The 18,138-nt window shown below is 37.1% G+C and overlaps 1 protein-coding gene across 1 annotated transcript in view; it reads right to left on the reverse strand.

Moving 5' to 3' along the window:
* Positions 1-18,138, reverse strand: part of TJP1 (tight junction protein 1) — a 187,877-nt gene that overhangs the window by 165,340 nt on the left and 4,399 nt on the right. The window lies entirely within an intron of this gene.

An 18,138-nucleotide genomic window follows, 5' to 3' on the forward strand; every position in this document is an offset into this window, starting at 1 on the left:
GCATCCTGATGGATCATAAAACTTAAGATACACACAGTAAACATAGCAGATAGGAATGAAAAAATGCCAAGCTAACAAAAATGATCGCTCAACCTAATAACTAAAGTTTTGATGCTGCAGGGAACACTTTTTGTGAGTGTCTGCGATTACACCTGGTGAAAGAATCAGCTTGAGTGTGACGGGTTGAATGATTGGTTCCTACGATGTTGCTTTTGCTTTAATTGGTAATTAGCTCATGCCACACCCTAGTGACATGGTATCTGATCCTGTTGGAGACATTTGCTTAGATTCAAAATAGGGTATTGGGTTACAGTTTGCATCTACAAAAATTTCAAAAATCCAGTATGACTATTTTTAAGAGCAAAAGCTATTTGTGCTGTTTAGATAGTTTTAAGAAAACAGCAGAGGTAGCATTTCTAACATTTGAGGGAGATAAAGCCCTCCCATTAAGGGGAGAAATACATATATATATGTGTATATATATATTTATAAGAATCAGCTTAAATGAACTCTTGAGCCAAAGTTTAAAAAATGTTTCATTTTCTGAGAGCCTAACTTCAGACAATATATTATATGTCTCACTGGGTATCCCAAGTTCTTGTTCAACTTTGAAAATATTGGACCAAATGAATATAAAGTATTTGTAATAAAACAATGATAAAAGTTTTAAATATGTCATTAAATAATCAACAACTAGATTGCATTCTTTCAGGAATATGGAAATTAAGCATTTTTTCTCTTTGGTGTCCTACAAGGCCATCTATTACAAAATAAGGAACAAATCTGTTCATTCTAGATACAGGTATTTTTTAATATCAAACGTGTATTTTTTTTATTTCATTGACTACATAAGCGATCTACAGTCCTCTGTCTTCTTTTACTAACTGATGTCAAGACTTTTCCAGACTCCAGTAAGTTATTTATAGACAATAAAAATTCATGTGCAGATCAACGATCTTGCTACAAACCAGATTTTCATAATAAATAAGCACTTTTTCTGTCCCCTGCTTCAAAGAAGACACAATCAATTCTAGCTTCTCTTATACACTGCAGTTATTGCTACTTTTGGCATAGATGATCTGGCTCCAAATTTGCTGTGAGTAGACCATTTTTTTTTTAATTGCCCTGGTATAAAAATAAAACTGCCTTTATGGCATTCTTGATGTTATGCTATCAAATTATGTAAGGCCTCATATCCTGGAGGAAACACATTAACAGCAAAAGGGAAAAAGAGGAGAAATAAACAACTATTTTTCCCTTAACACAGAGCACAAAGTTTTGGGTTTGGATTGTGAGGGATGCTGGTTGGCTTTAGGCAAAAGAATAAGGTAAAGTAAATAATGCATTACTAAGATTTTGTCTGGTAAGGTAAATAGACTTAAATCACTGTCTGCTGTTATGCTAGTTTATATAACATTTTTCTGATCAGTTCATCTTCGTTTTGTTGTTTTTAGACATTAAAATCACAGAAGTATGTACAATACTGTTGTACAAGATTTTGTCTGACTTCAAATTGATCATTGCATTAGTTCTCTCTAATACTGAAATATTTCCACTTCTTAACATGTTCCAGAAATGAATCAGCAAAAGATCTGAAATTAAGTCATATTTTAATACAGTCTCTGCCCTTGCCATTTGTTTGCCTCTTATTATTTAATATTTTTGCTTGGAGCATCCAAAGAGAAAGCAAGACCCTGTTAGGGTCAGGTGTACTCAGCTGGCATAAAATAACAAGTCCCCACTGAAGTAATCATTTTATACCATGGGAGGGTCTGGTGGCGTCATTTAGTCCATGCGTTTTGGTGAGTGTTGGAAGCAATATTTCCAGTGAGTGTTTTCCTGGAGCTGACCTGGATAGTGTCTGTCCTGAGGTCTGTCACGCTGTGATCTGCACTGCTGCAGTGCCAGCGAACACCACGGTAACAGTTACGCTGTGATTGCTCTGCTCAGTATAACCTACAACCTTTTTTCTCATTACACACTAGCAAGTTTGAGAGCCCGCTTGCTCTCTTGCCAGCCAAGCAATTTACCTACCATCTGCATGTAAAGAGCACTCAAGCAGTTACGAAACTGTCTGGTTCTTACTCAACACTGTGTATTTTTGGGAGCTATTCATTGGCTCTTCAGTCTGTGGAGCAACGAGAGAGGACGCAATAGAGATGCAAATGAAGCTCTGGTTTTTATTATTTTAGTTTTAGTTAAAGAGCCCTGCCTTTTGATTCTGTAAAAATTCTTCAATAATGGACAAAGGACAAATTTTGAGGATAAACTAAAAGAGCCATAAATAGAGATCTCTCCTGGCACCCTAAACATCTCTGCAAATCTGTTCATTTTATTGCAGTAGCGCAAACTCTTCCTTAGAACCATCTGCACCACTACTGAGATTTGAAAACCAGAACACACAAAAAAGGCCATTGCTTAATGGATAATGAGCAAGGGCACTCTCAAACCCGCTGCACTTATCTTCAAGCCAACTGTCCAAGCAGCTGGAGCACATATTCTTTAGTCTCACTCTCAAGGGAAAGATACAAATGCTACAGAAGCTCAATGCGTTTATCTGAAAAAAAATCAGCTGATTTCTCACACAAAACTAGTGTGATATTCCTCTTCCAAAACTTTGCCTGGACCTTAGTGACAAATAAATAGAATTAATAAAGCAGTGAGCAGACAACAGAACAAATATATAGCAGTGAATATTCAAATGGAAATAATGAAATCAAGCTTCATATCTGCCTGTGTAGCAAAAAAGTGATGATGTTCTGCTTATTGTCAGTGACCTGGCAGCGGCTGGAGATACCCTTGTGCAGCACTGACGGTTTGAATGTGTACTGGAGTACACTGCCGCTAAAAGAAGATACAAGGAACTCTGTAAAAGACAGAAGACATAGTGTTTGTAGGAACAAAGCAAAACTACCAACACTTGGAAGTAGTCACTGCAAAACACATTCAGTCTGGTGATCTGCGGACATCATTGTGACAGCAGCAATAAATCACAAGCCCTGCAGCTGGTTAGAGGGTAGGTTTCTTGTGAACCCAAAGCCAAAGATTAAGGTGGGTGACGTTGCATTGGGCTCACTCCTTTCAGTAGATAAGTTTCTAGTTATCTTCTTATGCAAAGAACATACCATCTGTCTTGGGCATTTATGAAATGTTCTCTATGTGCTATCTACACTGTGAATGGAACAGAAATAGTCTCTGCTCTTGCCTTCCTGTATTTCCATGTGAACACATTTCTAAGTAATCTGTGTTATTTTTACATTATGTCTTCTACTGCAACTCCTTGAAAGCATCTCTGTCTTAGCATTGTGCTGCACCTTTTATCTGATTATCTGATGTGCTAAATACCTTCAGTTCCCACTGACTTCTGTAAATTTTAACAACATTGTACTATTCTACCAGAAAAAAAGTTTCAACTGACACAGCTTTGATCCCAGCAATTCCCAGTGAGTGGAAAACACACTAAAAAAAATCATTCAGCATAGCAGTGGGATAGACTTGTCCAGTAGCAAGGAAGAAAAGTTCTACATAAGCATCCCAATGCTGTTCTGCCTGCAAGAAATTTTATTCTTTTGATGGACTTAAAATCAGAATAGTACCAATGTCATTTCTCAGCTGCTCTTCATCCTACTTGATGCAGACATCTGACAACTCCTGACAAATCTGATGCTCCAGAAGCTCAGCTTCCCTCTGTTGAATTATATTACAAATACAACCAAATTCAAGGTCATAGCTAAGAATCCAAGTAGATATGATTAAATTAAATATAATGCATAGAATCTCATTCTTATTTCTGTCATCTTCAAATTTATACGAACCCCTCTGAAGGAGTATAATGGTGAATAACACCAACATTGAGACTGATGATTTTCTGGGGGAGTTGGCTACAAGAGGTATCTGAACCTTCCTAAAATCTTAAGATTTAATTTGCCTTTTCTTTGCCATAGGTCTTTTAAAATATAAAGAACATCAGTTTGAGAGATACTGCTTTTCTCTTTACCAGTGCATTGTCATGCTACTACATGAATAACATTTATCTGTTAGCACACCTAACATGCACCAGCAACAACCATTTCTTTTCTGGTATATAACATTATTTTTAAATTATTCCACTTCTTCTAACCTACTGTACATATTCTTAGCACCTTTTGTCTCAGTGTGTGTTTCTCTGAATCTTATTAGCACGCTTTATTCTAGCAAGCAGCTCTTTGCCCTTTGAACTCAATTGGCCTTCACTAAATGGAAAAAGAAGGGAGTGTTTTCTGCTCTTTTTAATCAAGACACTTTGAACACACATTCTTGTTCTTCACCTGTTTTCTGGCTAATATTAAATAGAACAAGACTGTAAGGAAACAACCCATATAAAAGCTCTGTAGATTTCATCTGAGCTGCTTCTGCAGGCCCAACATCGCAGCATCTTGAGACATTTTCAGGGAGTTTGTTGCTGTCTTTTGATGTGCTTCCTTTTTTGATTCTTCCAATATTATAAGCTAATTTTTTCTTTGCAGTCTGTTGGAAGTGTTCTAGAAACAACTAAATTCATCTTCTATCATCTACACAGAGCGACAATGCTGCCTTCCATTTAACAGCAGCGCTAAGGTTACTCATAAATTGTGCTGTGCATTTGACATGTAGCCAGCCACTGGAAGCAGCAAACTCACCGCTCCCCAGATGTCATTCCTTCGTTCTATAACTTCGGTGTGTTTACCAGACACTGCTAGTTGTTGCGGTACATACAATTATTTTTATGTAACCTTGTCAACGCAAATAAAATGTTTTATCACCTGGCTTGCACATGCCAGTATTCCATGATCTTATGAATAATTAACAGCAACACGCATAATTGAGCTCAGTTTATACGAACAAGGTTTACAAGTGGTTTATAGAGATATTGTTCCTTTTTTCACGTTTGTAGAAAAAGTACACATCCTCTTACCTATGTTTCCATAATAATTATTGGTAAAGTTATAAGAAAATTCACATAAAGAATAGAAGAACAATATTAAAGGGATGAACAAACCCAAGAAATCACACAACTTTGAAACTGAATTTAAATTATCCTCTTGTGCTTGCCTGCTGCATATTGCCTTTATTTTTCTGTCTCTGTTAATGACGATGATATTCACTTGTGTGAAGTAGAGGAAACCAATGGGTAGAAGTCCTATATAGGATATGTTTCAAAATGCCACAGGGTGGGATAGATGTGTATGTAGTCTAATTTTGCTTTATCAGGCAACCATCATGTGTCTGTGTGCTTTGTGTAGCAACAGACAGCATAATACATAACATACACGTTCTGTAACAGAGGAACACATCAAGCAAAAAGCAACTGTGCCTAGTTCTAAAAGAGCTGCCTATTTTTCTCCTTAGCAGAATAGACATGGGTTATTTGCAGGCAGTATTTACCATTGCTTTGGGGGAGGGTTGGAGTAAGGCAAAGGAAAGATCTAGCCATGTTTAAACATCCTATAGGATTTCTTACATCTTCCATGGCTTGATTAAAATCATGTGTTCCTGCTTGTTCCTTATCCTTTATCCCTTACAGAAGGAGCATGCGGCAATAATTTGCAGCAAGATTTTTATGTAAGCGTCCGTCTTACACGGGTTTTATGCAGAAGGGAAACATATGGTTCTGAAAGAGCATTAATACCCAGGTACAGCTGGCCTTTGAAGATTTTAAGTGATCCAGCTAAAAAGAATGAGAAAATGCCTCCCAAGGGAAACTGTGGCTGTTCTGACACTGTCACTAGTGTAACACTTATAGGGAGATGCCTGTGGAGACCTAATAGAATGGGGCTTGTATTGGCAAAAGAAAAATAGACATATAAGTAAATAGAACTAAAATAAAACCCTCAACCTGGCCAGCAATATAGAACTTAATCACAGTCTACCAGGCTGGCAGCAAAGAAAAGCAAGCAAACTGATTAATTAATCTATTGTTATTAGTTAATGCAACCACTAACATTTCTCCATGACAGCAATGCCTCTGTGCCAGGTTTTTATTATCCTGCGGCACTGGCACTCTTAAAATTCCCATTACTCAGAGACTTTACTTTGATTTAAAATGGAGTTTTGGTTGCTGGATCTAAAAAGAGCTATCACAGAAAATCTAAGGTCAGACCTTAGGTGAGAATCAACACTATTTTCTATTTAAAAGACTCATTGGATTTAAAGACAAGTGACTTTTAAAGAAGGAAAGATCTAGGGCCCCAGATTTATTGGAGGAGCTGATCCCAAATAATGATGCTCAATCTTTATTTTTCTCATGCAGATATTGCATAGCCCCAACTATACTTATCAGCTTCATTACTGCATATTCCAGGGTAAAATTCTCCAAGGTATGTATATGTTCCCCAGGAGAGACTAGATTGCCAAAGAGATAGGGTATAAACTTGATATAGATAATTCGAAATTCAAAACAAAGTTTACAACAGAAGGTTTAGGAAACCTGAAAAATTTATGAAACTCCTATAGTTCCATGACTGCTAGAAGTAAATTGAAGGAGCAGGAGAACATCAGGAGGAGAGACAGAAGAGAATTTTATAGTCCAGTCAGAGGCCTGAGAAGAGGAGCCTTTCAAAGTCCCACCGAGATCAGCAGCAGATCCAAAGCTTACTGTTGATACAAACGAGAGAGCTGAAGCACAGAATCAGAAGCCATGGGCCAAGTCTGGCTAAATGAAGTTTTGTTTGGCAGGACTACTCAAGGTAAAATCCCATTTCAGAAATAATCCACTATCCCGTCTATAGTTACAACAACAATTAAAAAGAAGTTGCTAATACAAAATAAACATATGAACCCATCATTTTCTCTGAAATCTGCAGAAAGAATGTGTGCAGCTAAGGTGAAAATCTTGTCCTGGGGCTGCCACTGGATAACATGTCCATAACTAGAAGGATTAGAACTACCATGACATAAGAAATCCTAAGCTAATTTAGAAGCAGAACAGCTGAAGAAAGGCTGTTCAAGAGAAGTTGGAATTAGAGCGAGAGGTTAAATTGCTTCAGATTCTTTCTATCTGTGCTGATCTTGGTGCCAGATGTGAAAGTCTGGGTGAGATAATCATCTTTCCAAACCACCAAATCTTTCATAAGCCAGGAAGTTTAGAAGGCAAGATCACAAATATTATATCTGGGAGTCAGATACAATAATACGAAAAAATTCCTTTTACTCTTCTCATGTAAGAGTATTGCAAGAAAAAAAAAAAAGAAACAATATGGAGGGAGAGGTAGAGATTTTTTGTTTTAAATGAAGAGACAAAAGATATTGAGCACAAAAGTTTAAATTATAGTAGTTATTTTAAAGTAACTAAAAGTTGCTTCACAGATTTTAACAAAGTATGTCCAAAGACTAAATACACAAATATGCTCAACTAAGTAATTTCTCAAACCAAAAGCAATAAGCTATGGTAAGCTTCAAGTGGGTCCAAGTTGTAGACTTGTTCTGTAATATCTGCATGGGTACGTTATGATGCTATAGGTTCTTAAGCATGTTGATGTATAAAAATACGCACAGAGGTTGGCTGCTCATAGATCATACAGCACAAAGAGATACTGGCTACATAACAAATTAATCACAGCTGGATGATTTGGAACCAGAAGGCCTAACATGCCAGTACAGGTCAAATTTCATTCAGTTTACGAAACAAGACTTCTTTACCCAGGGCAATAAAACAATGCCTCTAGACTGGATTTTGCAGAACCTGGGGCTCCGTTGTGAAGCTGCGTGATAACTTAGTCATGACAAAGATGCCACAGGATCAGGGAGCCCAGCAGAGAAATTCTGCTGCCTGGAAAGATTCTGGCTTGAGAAATCCTCATCACTTGAAGAGCTGAAATGAATAAAGGAATTAAGCTTGAGGTTACAAAATTAAAAATGGAAGTCTATGCTTCTGTGCTTCAGTATGTCTTAATGAATATTTTGATTTCTTTAAGAGTCATTTATCTTTAGAAAGATTTCATTGTATGAAATGCTTAAGATTTTCTGCTTTTAGATTCTCTTGGCAGAGGAGTGGGTTTTTTCAGTGTAAAGACTCTAGCTTTAATGTCATATTTCAAAAGAAATCTTCTTACTATCTTTTGCTCTTTCTCTTTGACAGCCATCGTTGCTGAGTAATGCCCAGGGTCATACTTTTGCAAAGCAAATTCTTCCTTTGCAATATTGCTGCAGGACCGATGGCAGGGCGTATATCTAGAGGACTAGGCACTTGTCGTTTTGTAAGATTTAGATTCAGTTCTGTAAGGGATGTGTCTGGCACAAGAGTTAGCTGCAGATCAGTAAAGAAATACGAAAGGTAAAGTCAGCAACTGTAGAAATGGTTGTAGGAATATATACAAATGCATTCATATGTATATACAATTTTGGAATATTAAGCGAGGAAGTATTAAATGTAAGGTAATTTGCTCCTGCAGAAAACATACAGTGAGCTGTTAGTCCAGATCTTTAGTTGCTTGGACAAAACTCCAGACTGAGCCAAAATCTTCGCCACAGAGTCCAGAGAGCTTCAGCTGAAGTCAAAATAGTTGACCCTAGGTATCAAAGATAAATTTAATCTGGATAAAAAAGTCCTGAAACAATGCCTAGATAGCAGTTATTTTCCCAAGAGAATTTATTACCAGAAAAAAACTTACTTGAAAAAAAGTATTCTCACATCTCTTGGCAGAACATCAGATATTTTAGTAAAATACAGTCATTTTCTCCTGCAACAAAATCCTACCCTTAAGAAATCTTAGTACAAAAAATCACTAGCATTCAACTCATATTAGTGACAGAATTGGACCAATATTTCTAATGGGATGCTTAGCATAAATATGACATTGCAGAATGATTGTCCATTTTATTCACTGCTAAATCCTGCCTCCATGAAATTAATAAATTATATTAATTGCAAGGAAAGCAGAAATGGGCCTTTAATGACATGATGATTCAAGAGAGAATCCTTGTTAGAGAGTCAGTTTGTTACCACTGAAGGTGACAGATCAACAAATCCTGATTTTGACGGTTATTATTTTTTCAGTCATGGCAGGTCTCTACAAGGACCTGGAAATTTTCCCTATTTATAATTTGATTTTTAGTCCAAATTTTGTTCCAGCATTTTAGTTCAACTGGTTTTATGGTTGTCCAACATAAAATATGACTAGTTGGTGTATGACATGTTACCTCTGCAGTGTGTGAACATATTTTGATTTCTACAGCACTGAGTCAGCATTCTGATGAGTTAGCATTTATATTCCCGACAGCTGTTTATTCCTCTCAGTGTAATTTCAGAGATAAATGTCCAGAAGGGATTTGCTGCCCCAGATCTATCAGAAAACATATTTAAGATATTCTGTGGTATTTAAATCATAGCAACAAAAAAAATATTCAATAATGTTAGGACAAAAAGTGTTTACTTTTTTAACATTAAATAACGAATTTAAACCTTACTATATTAATTTTAAATATAATGTGGTAAAAAGTCAAAGTATTTTTATTTTCTATGTCAAATCACATCAAGGGTTTCTAGGGAGATTTAAGAAACATACTGAAACTTCCAATCAGTATTTTTATTTTACTACTTTTATTTAGAGTTGAGAAAGTAGCCTTGAGAAGAAAAGAAGAGATAGGAACCAATGCACATGAAGGACCAAACTGTTCCTGGAACAGCTGATTGATTGTGCTTTCCTGAAGCTGTGGGACCAGTTGGCACAGTGGAACATAAATCCTGATAGGAGGCAGAACCAGTAGATGAGGATTCGCTGCATCCTGAAATTCTGCAGGTAATGCGGCAGGATTATTTTGGCAAATATGGTGTAGGCAATGGTCATTCATATGCCATCATTTTTTATCTACCTTTTTTTTTGTTTCTTTCTTCTTGTAAAGCAATGCAGGTGGTGCAGAGTAGCACAGATTTTGTTTTCCTGCACCAGGCCTATAGACTCTATAGGGTTCACTAGCTGTGTTACCACAGCTGCCTTATCTTTGGGTTTTACTAAGAGTAAACTCTTTCTAGGAGAGGTTTTTTCTAAACAGTCTTCCTGTTAGATGTGGGTTTGCAATATTGCAGGGAAATTAAAGTTACTTATAGTGAGATTATAGAAGTGTATGTTATCCGTGCAAAAATCCAGTTCTGAATCCCATTAAATGAATTATTTTGATCATGTCTGGTGACAATGAATTCTACAGATTACTTATGATTTTGATACAATAATTAAAAATAGTACTTAATTGCTCTGTTCTTCTCTATTCTTTCAAACTCTTTTTTCTTTTTCTTGTCTCAGGATAAAAAATAAAAGGGATTCTTGATATAACTTCCCTACGAGTTCAATTCATATCCTCTATTACTTACATTAGAAAGGTATCTTTGCCTATTATATAGAGTAATAATATATACTGCCTAATAATTTTAATTACATTCTTATTGATTTTTTATTTCTTCTTTTCTGTGATACAGTAAAAAGAACAGTGAACAGTATTACAGAGGAGACTTTTCCAATAGTTTCTTTCTGCACCCTAATATTTTGTTTGCTCTTTTGGCTGCTGTAGACCACCAATCATCAGTTCTTACTGAGCTTTCTGTATTACTGGCAAGCGCTTTTTTTTTTTTACCCTCCCATGGTGACTATAAGTTTAGTAATAAAGATAATAGGCCGAATTAACTGTCAAGCGATTCCATTCATCACAGTTGTAACTGTGTCTGTAAATCAGCAGACAACTCAATGAATAAAACCATCATGGTTACTACTCCAGTAAAGTAAGACTTCCAAAATACAAGCAGTACTTTTGATGCTAAACTCTTCGATAAACCACTAAAACTTGAGTGTTATTACCCTAGGACTTTCTTCCCAAATCCTTACTTATGTCATTAAATGCGGTTAAACAGGAAGGGAAAAATCTTCATCCAGATTTAACAGGAAAACTTAAGCTATGGGGCAGACTTTATTGTGAAAAGAAACTGCCTTGAATCTAAGCATTCAAGATCATGTATATGGCTGTGACATATGCACCATAAAGAAAAATGTGTATGTAGAAGATAATCATCTCTTTGGTCTATTAATTAAAATTTATTTGGGCCACTACTGTGCAAGTGCTGCATTGCCGACATAGACTAATATATAGCTTTTTCAAAAATCATTAAATGAATGTTGAGATTGGACAGTGGTTACAAATTATTCAGTCCCTTCTAAAATCAATTCATAATCCTGTGTGTGCATTTGTCAGTTTTCCTCTGGCTTTGTAAAACATCCTGAAGATTGCAGTGCCTGTACTGTAATTTTGTGTATGTGTGTTCAACATTCCACTTAGATTTAAAAGTGTAGGAAAGAGTGGGCATCATTGTCAATATATTTGTATAAAACATATTGTAAGTTTAATACTTTGCTTTATTCCCAGATTTGTGGACAGTACAGTTTCTGATTTATAGCTCAGTCGTAAAATACGGGGGGGGAAAAGTAATTTGATTGATTGAAATGCTGCTTTAAGTGATTGTATATAGCTCTCTGCCTCTTGAGAAACCATTAGGTTCTGCAGTAAACACCTGCGTACACTTTCACAGCAAAAGCCTAAAAGTCTAAAAACTTTGTGCTGAGATTCACATGACTATGCAATATCCAACACAAAAGTTCCAAAAACACTGTACCATATACATTGTGAATGATACCAAAAGCAACAACAATGATATATTATTATCTGTTTCTTAGTAATATTGTCACTAGTGTTATTTGTATGACTTAAGTGCATGGTGTTCCCAGGTAAGACTAATAAACATGTATTTTGACCTTGAAGTGTTTACAATCTAAGTGTGTCTTTATGGAAATATTGCTATGACAGAAAGGTCTAAATGATGTTATTACATATAGTTTAATACAATTTTTTACTCAGTGTGCAAGCAGAGCCTATGCCAACAGCACTCTTCAAAAAAGTAGTGTTTTTATGGCAAATTTATGATTCAGTGCTGTTGGGGTGGAATTGTAGCAAAGAATATGTAAATTTCCAGAGAGGTAATCTAAGTACAGCCAAGTCATAAGACAGAATGTTTCTGTGAGAAGTTTTTACTAAGATGCAGTAATTTTGTTGTGATCTCTTCCTCAAGGATTGTTTTAAATGTAAATTATGTCAAAAATATAGGCACATTCCAAGTGACTGATCAACACAGTAACAGTGGGTATGTGAACTACTAAATACACCTCCTCTCACACATGCCCCTTCTCAAAACTGACACTTCCATTTTATTAATCTTTACTAAAAACCTCCTCACTTTTATAAGATGAAACCATTACAGAAGAATCACCTTAAGACAAGAATATTGGCTGTCTGGCTGGACAGACAGCTGTAAGGCACAATCTGATTGTCTGTATCTGGGCTACTGGAACAACGCTGAGCGTACTTGGGCAGCACAAGTACAGCGAAAGGCTCTCTGGATAGTGAAGAGATGGCTTAATATGCATATAGCAGCCCCATTACAGCTCCAGAGTTTGGTATTTAGCTGATTACAGCTATACTGTGACTCCTTCTGATGCAAATAACAACCTTTTGGGCATTCCTAGCCAGGAATAGCCAAGAGTAAGTTAGAGTAGGCTGAGGCTGCAATAATTAACTCTGGAAGCCAGAAATGAGGGAAATTCGAAGATCAAAAAATGTTTTCAAGGCCAAAAGCTACCTTCATCCTTTGTCTGGTTTTGTTGCAAGCAGAATGCAGGGAGAACAGATAACTGGGTCCTAGATATTTTGAGACATGAGATATTGTGTCAGGAAGCATGCATAATGCATTGCTATGGTAATGGTTACCACAGTTGATATCTTTTACGGAAAAAAAATTAAATTCTGTCTAAGTATAGTTAGCTTACATAAGCAACTGCTACTTCAGTGAGAAGTGCCTTTTAGTTACCTATAATGTCTTAGAAATTGTCATATTTTGCATTTCGTGTAGCAAAGGTAGCAGTTTACAGAAGTGACAATTTATGTAGTTGAAAATGCATGTTATTACCCTGAGCTGAGCAGGCTACTTAAGAAACAGTCTTGTCTTTATTGTGACATACTATATTTAGATTACAATTAACTATGGTATCTGGTAACTGCTAATGTGCCAACAGTTGCAAGAAATTCCAGTAACAGACTGGAAAGTACATTTTATGGTGTTTCTAAAATTGGAACCTCCAAAATGACTTGGGAAAGACACTTGTTCTGACATCTTTATTTGCTTTTCTCTTCTCATACTTGATTTCTCCTTTACACTTCTTTCTGCTGCTGACTATAGCCATGACTTATCTGTTTCAGGTTCCAAACTGATATGAGCAGCTTCCTATCAAATAAGCCAATGCTACTGGATTAATTCACCTTGACATAACTGCTGTGATGCCAAAATCCACACAGTAAGTGGTAACAATTGTTAGGTATGTCAACGCTCGTTTTTATTGTTGATGGATGTCATGAAAATATCAGGTAGTAAAGAAGCACAACAGTACAGTCCCTTGGTTCATCAAAATCTAGTCCTCTCAAACCTAAACAAACATTGGGGATCAGAGGTAATATGAATAAAACTTTTTCCATATGCATGTTACCAGCTGTGTTAGCTCCCAATTTATAAAATATGTTTGCACTAAAAATACACACAAAACCAGGGATGGCACCCTCACAGCAGTAAACTGGCCATGACTTGGGCATGCCAAGTAGCAGAGGTTTGAGGAAGCCAGTGAAGGTTTTGTCTCAGTAATTGCTGGCAAGAAATGGCTGTTCCTGCTTTTCTTCATCCTTGATTGCATTGGCTCAATACATCCTCTCTTGCAGAATACCTTCTGTGAGGAGGTGCATAATGCATGGCAATTTTCTCTTGCAGTTTCTTCCCACATAAATGTCATCAGGAGAGCAGGATTTGTTTTCTGTTTCCAATGCCATTCCGAATCATTCAGATATGGAGAAAAATGTGACCATTCATGAAGGCAGCTCTTTGTTTCCATACAAAGCACATCCTTAGAAGCTCTTTTCAGGACTACTTCTCTAAACAATTCTTGGAACTAGGAAAGTGTGAGGTAGAATAAATGAGAGCACCAGTTTTTCCTTTCTAGTTGCTATTCTACAGAGACACCTATCCTCCCAACTTCTTTCCGCAGACAAAACATAGGAGTTTGGGAGGAGGAAGGAAGAAGACCTGTGAGCCTACTTTCATAATAAGGGGAATGAATTTGCACGTACAGAATCGCTCTGTATAGAATATGGAGTACGGTCAGGTTTTGAAAACACTGCATGGCATTGGCAGCACTGAGGGCTGGCTAGAATGCTGCTTTACATTTCTACCACGAGTTACTACATCAGTAGTGTAAAGGTGAGAAATTACAATTACGTTTGAAGACGGTTGTGTTTGTTAAGAAGAGTCAACCCCCTGCAGAATTCCACTGACGACTTCTCTCTGTGTTGTCACTGTGCTCACATGGTTGAAGGTTTTGGAGGGGGCACAATTATGGTTCTGGAGAGTGTGGTATTCAGTGGGGTGTCACACAGCTGTGTTGTCCCTTATCTCAGACTTCATGCACCGCAGGCATGTACTACGCTGGGGCTCTTGCAGTGGGATCCTGTGTCCCAGCTAGAGCCGATCAACCTGATCGGTGACTTCTGGTTCATCTGTGCCTGACACGCTGGTCAGGGAGGGAGGGGATGATTTGGCATTTCCCAGCAGTGGAGGACTGCATTTTCTGCCAAGGTTTTGCCTTCACTGAAATCCTCTTGAGAGGGATTTTTCCTACGTGCAGTCCAGCTCTGTGGCCTTTGCCTGTTGTGTGATTTGACCCCTGTTGCCCCTTCATATGATCAGATACATCAAGTCTCACATGTCAGAAAGAATGAACGGCAGAAGTCTAACTTCTAGTAGAGGGTAGGACGCCAAAAGTCTTTGCCAAAGGAATGCATCAGGGCATACAAAAAGTATTTTAGAGCAAAGAAAGTTTATCAGTATACAACCTCGTGACCCAGTAAGATAGGACCCAGTACAGCAGTTTAGTGGGGAAACTATGTAAAAGTGGAGTAGAAAATCTATGGAAATATGATTTGGTTTGATATAGGCATGCAAAAAAAAGGAACCGTATAATCTCTTAGGAGTGAGTGAGTATACCAGCAGCAGTTAGTAGAACAGATAAAACCTGAACGTTTACATGGCTATTAGTTTTTATTTGGTTTGGATTTTGTGGGCTTGATTTATCACTTTTTTTTGTTGTTTGCATATGGGAAGTGGGTTTTGAATGTTTCCAAGTCAGCAAGGAATCATCTCAAAATTTCTTAAGTGTGAAAATTATCATATCTTCAAATCTGGGCTTGTACTCTTCACTGGGTTGTGTTTGGATGCCTGTTCCTGTTTGGGGAGCACAGATGCCAAAAGACGCCACATGCAATGAAGGAAAGGCAGTATTTGTCACCATGCCTTTGGATCATCGTACTTACAAGTGTCTTGGTTGGTAAGGAACATTGACTTATTATGTGAATCAAACTAAGAAATGCTTCTAAACCTCTTATGTGCCCTCTGTATTTGTGTGTGAGTGTGCACCCGCAAACAAATCATCACTACTACGTGTTACGATATTGTTACAATTCTAGTACCATCTAGTGGCCAAATTGAACAAGACTTCATCGGAGACTGGTAACAAGTTTTAACTGCCAAGTGCTGCACACTCTGCTTGACTTTATTATTATTATTATGCTGGAGAAAGCATCCTTCTGCTTTTAATAGCTATGTAATTTATTGGATAACCTTGCAAATCTAAATATAACAAGGCTACTTATTGCGCTGGCTCATACCCCCAACTTCTTCTCAGACACAGCTTTTTGAATCCTGTGTTTTTGATTGAGGAGGACAGAAGATACTAAAAAAAAATGTCGTTGCAGTTTTAAATCAAATATTGGTTTTTTGACTTTTTTTTTCTCAATTACTATTTCACTGAGTATTCTTTCCAAAGAAAAGTAAGTTCTATCCTTAAAGCAAAAAGTTTAAGTAGTTCTGAGCTATTACTTTATAAATGGTATGGAAAATGAGAAAAGGCTGATTTACTACATTTGTTCAATAAGCCTCATACTGTAAGACCTTCTCAATCATCCTGTCTTAGTGTGAATTTACTATTTAGAAATCATTCTTTTAAATTGTTAGAAAACACAATGTTGTAGTTACTCAGGTAGACCATAAGCTTTTCAGCCTAACATACAGTATGGATCATCTGATATTTATATGATGAAATAGTAAGAAGTTAAATAGAAACTTGCATTTATGCACATCAGATTGCCATCTTACAGAAAAACACAAGTCATTTTTTCATGACTGCTTGACTATAGTGCCTTTTCAGATAACTGGGTCTGTGTTCTCAACAGTGCTGCTATTAAAGGCATGAATTTCATTTTTTGGATTGTGCTCCATGTGCTCTTACTGAGCTTCTGAAGGCACCCAAAACACATGGCAAAATGCCATAAACATTCTAATTCCTAAATTAAAAATTATGTTTCAAGGTGTCAGATGCCAATATATGGCTGTCCAAATAAATTGTAAAAATCTGGTGCTGTGGCTTAGGTCTGCACTTCTTCCTGAGTAAATGCTGTTTATTGTCTAAAGCAAAGCAGTGGCTGTCTCCTTTCCAATAGGGCTTATAATTAGCAGTGAAGTTTCCCCACACTGAAGTTTTTTTTCCCAGTGCAAAATGTTGAATTTCAGATGTTCAAAACCGATGTTGTTAAGAGCTGTAGAATACAATTCCAGTAGATTCAGAAAGGTATATTGTGCAATAGAACTGAGCCATTCCAAAGTTTTAAATCTAAGCAGGGAATCCGTAAAGCAGACTTCAAATAAAAATTACTTACATGCACTATAAAGCATGTATACACACAAACATAATCCATTTACATAAAAATGGAAAACCTGCCTGCAAAAATCTCTTGTTGCTCATGGTGTGAAAATAAATGGCTTGTGTTATAACAGCTGGAGTTTTGTCATTTACTTCAGAGACAGGAAGTTCTTGTCCTTCAAGTGTCCCTGTGTCTGGCATTTTTCTATCATTGGAAAAAATACAAATGATTCAGAATATTTATAAACATAGAGAAAAGGGCAGCGAAGCTATTTTCCATTTTCTCTTTATGCTCATTTCTTCTAAGTACTGCTATGTATTTCTAGCTCTCTTTATGCACCCTGTAGTTGCGCACTGTTATATTTATGGGTGGTGCTTTCTGTCTCTGGTTGCCTTGTTGATAGGGTCCCTGCAGCTGTGGTTTGTACTGTGGTGAATTTATGCAAGATACATGTGGGTGGCACATTTGCTTTGCTTCCAGCTATATTGTTTTCTTCAAAAGTGGGGTTGTCATTTTCATAAGCTGTTACAAGCACTTGAGACTCTCTTCTCCACAAATGACCATGTTGATTGTGTAAGACTTTCTTTCTGGTGTTTGACACACTGTGACACTTAAATATAAAACAGCATTAGCCAGTTACCTATTGTATTTTTCTCTTGGATGGAGGAGATGAGTGTCAGCATGCAACAGAAGGTGTGGAAAGATGGATGCTTTTCTAACCCAGTGTCAAGCTGTATTTTTTTCCTAGGACACTGGTGTTGAGGTAAATTGTGTGCTACTGCACACCAGTTTGTCTGCTCATTGAGTTCTCTGTTTCCAACACAGGCGACTGTTCCCTTCCCGCTGTGTGACTTCTGGGGCTACATCAGCTTCCGCATTTCCCACTGACACATTGCGGGGAGACCATCGCCCCAGCATCTTTTTTTCTTCTTCCAGGGTATATGCAGGACTGGTACACCATGCGCTTTCTTATCAGCTGGAATGTATATAACAACCCTATAGTGAGGCTACCTCACTCTAAAAATACGGATATTGTCATGTGTTATGATATCTGGTTGATTTTTTTAGAGCTATCAAGTATTTCCTGCACAGACTAGCTTCGGGAAAGCTTTCATATTTGTCTAATGCTTCCCTAATGTGGTTCTTTAGCTGCAGGCACTTATTAATTGGTTTGGTTTTGTAAGTGAATTGTCTTGTGATGTTACAGGACCAGTGTTACAGAATTAATCTATTTAAAGCAAAACAGCACATATTCATATTATGAATGACTGCAAGTCTCCTGCACCTCCTGTGAATGTAGGTGGAGAAAGGAGTTCTGAGTTCATTAGTCGTGGCTATAGAGCAGCC

The sequence above is a fragment of the Patagioenas fasciata genome, chromosome 12 (assembly GCF_037038585.1).
Source record: "Patagioenas fasciata isolate bPatFas1 chromosome 12, bPatFas1.hap1, whole genome shotgun sequence".
Classification (NCBI taxonomy): Eukaryota; Metazoa; Chordata; class Aves; order Columbiformes; family Columbidae; genus Patagioenas; species Patagioenas fasciata.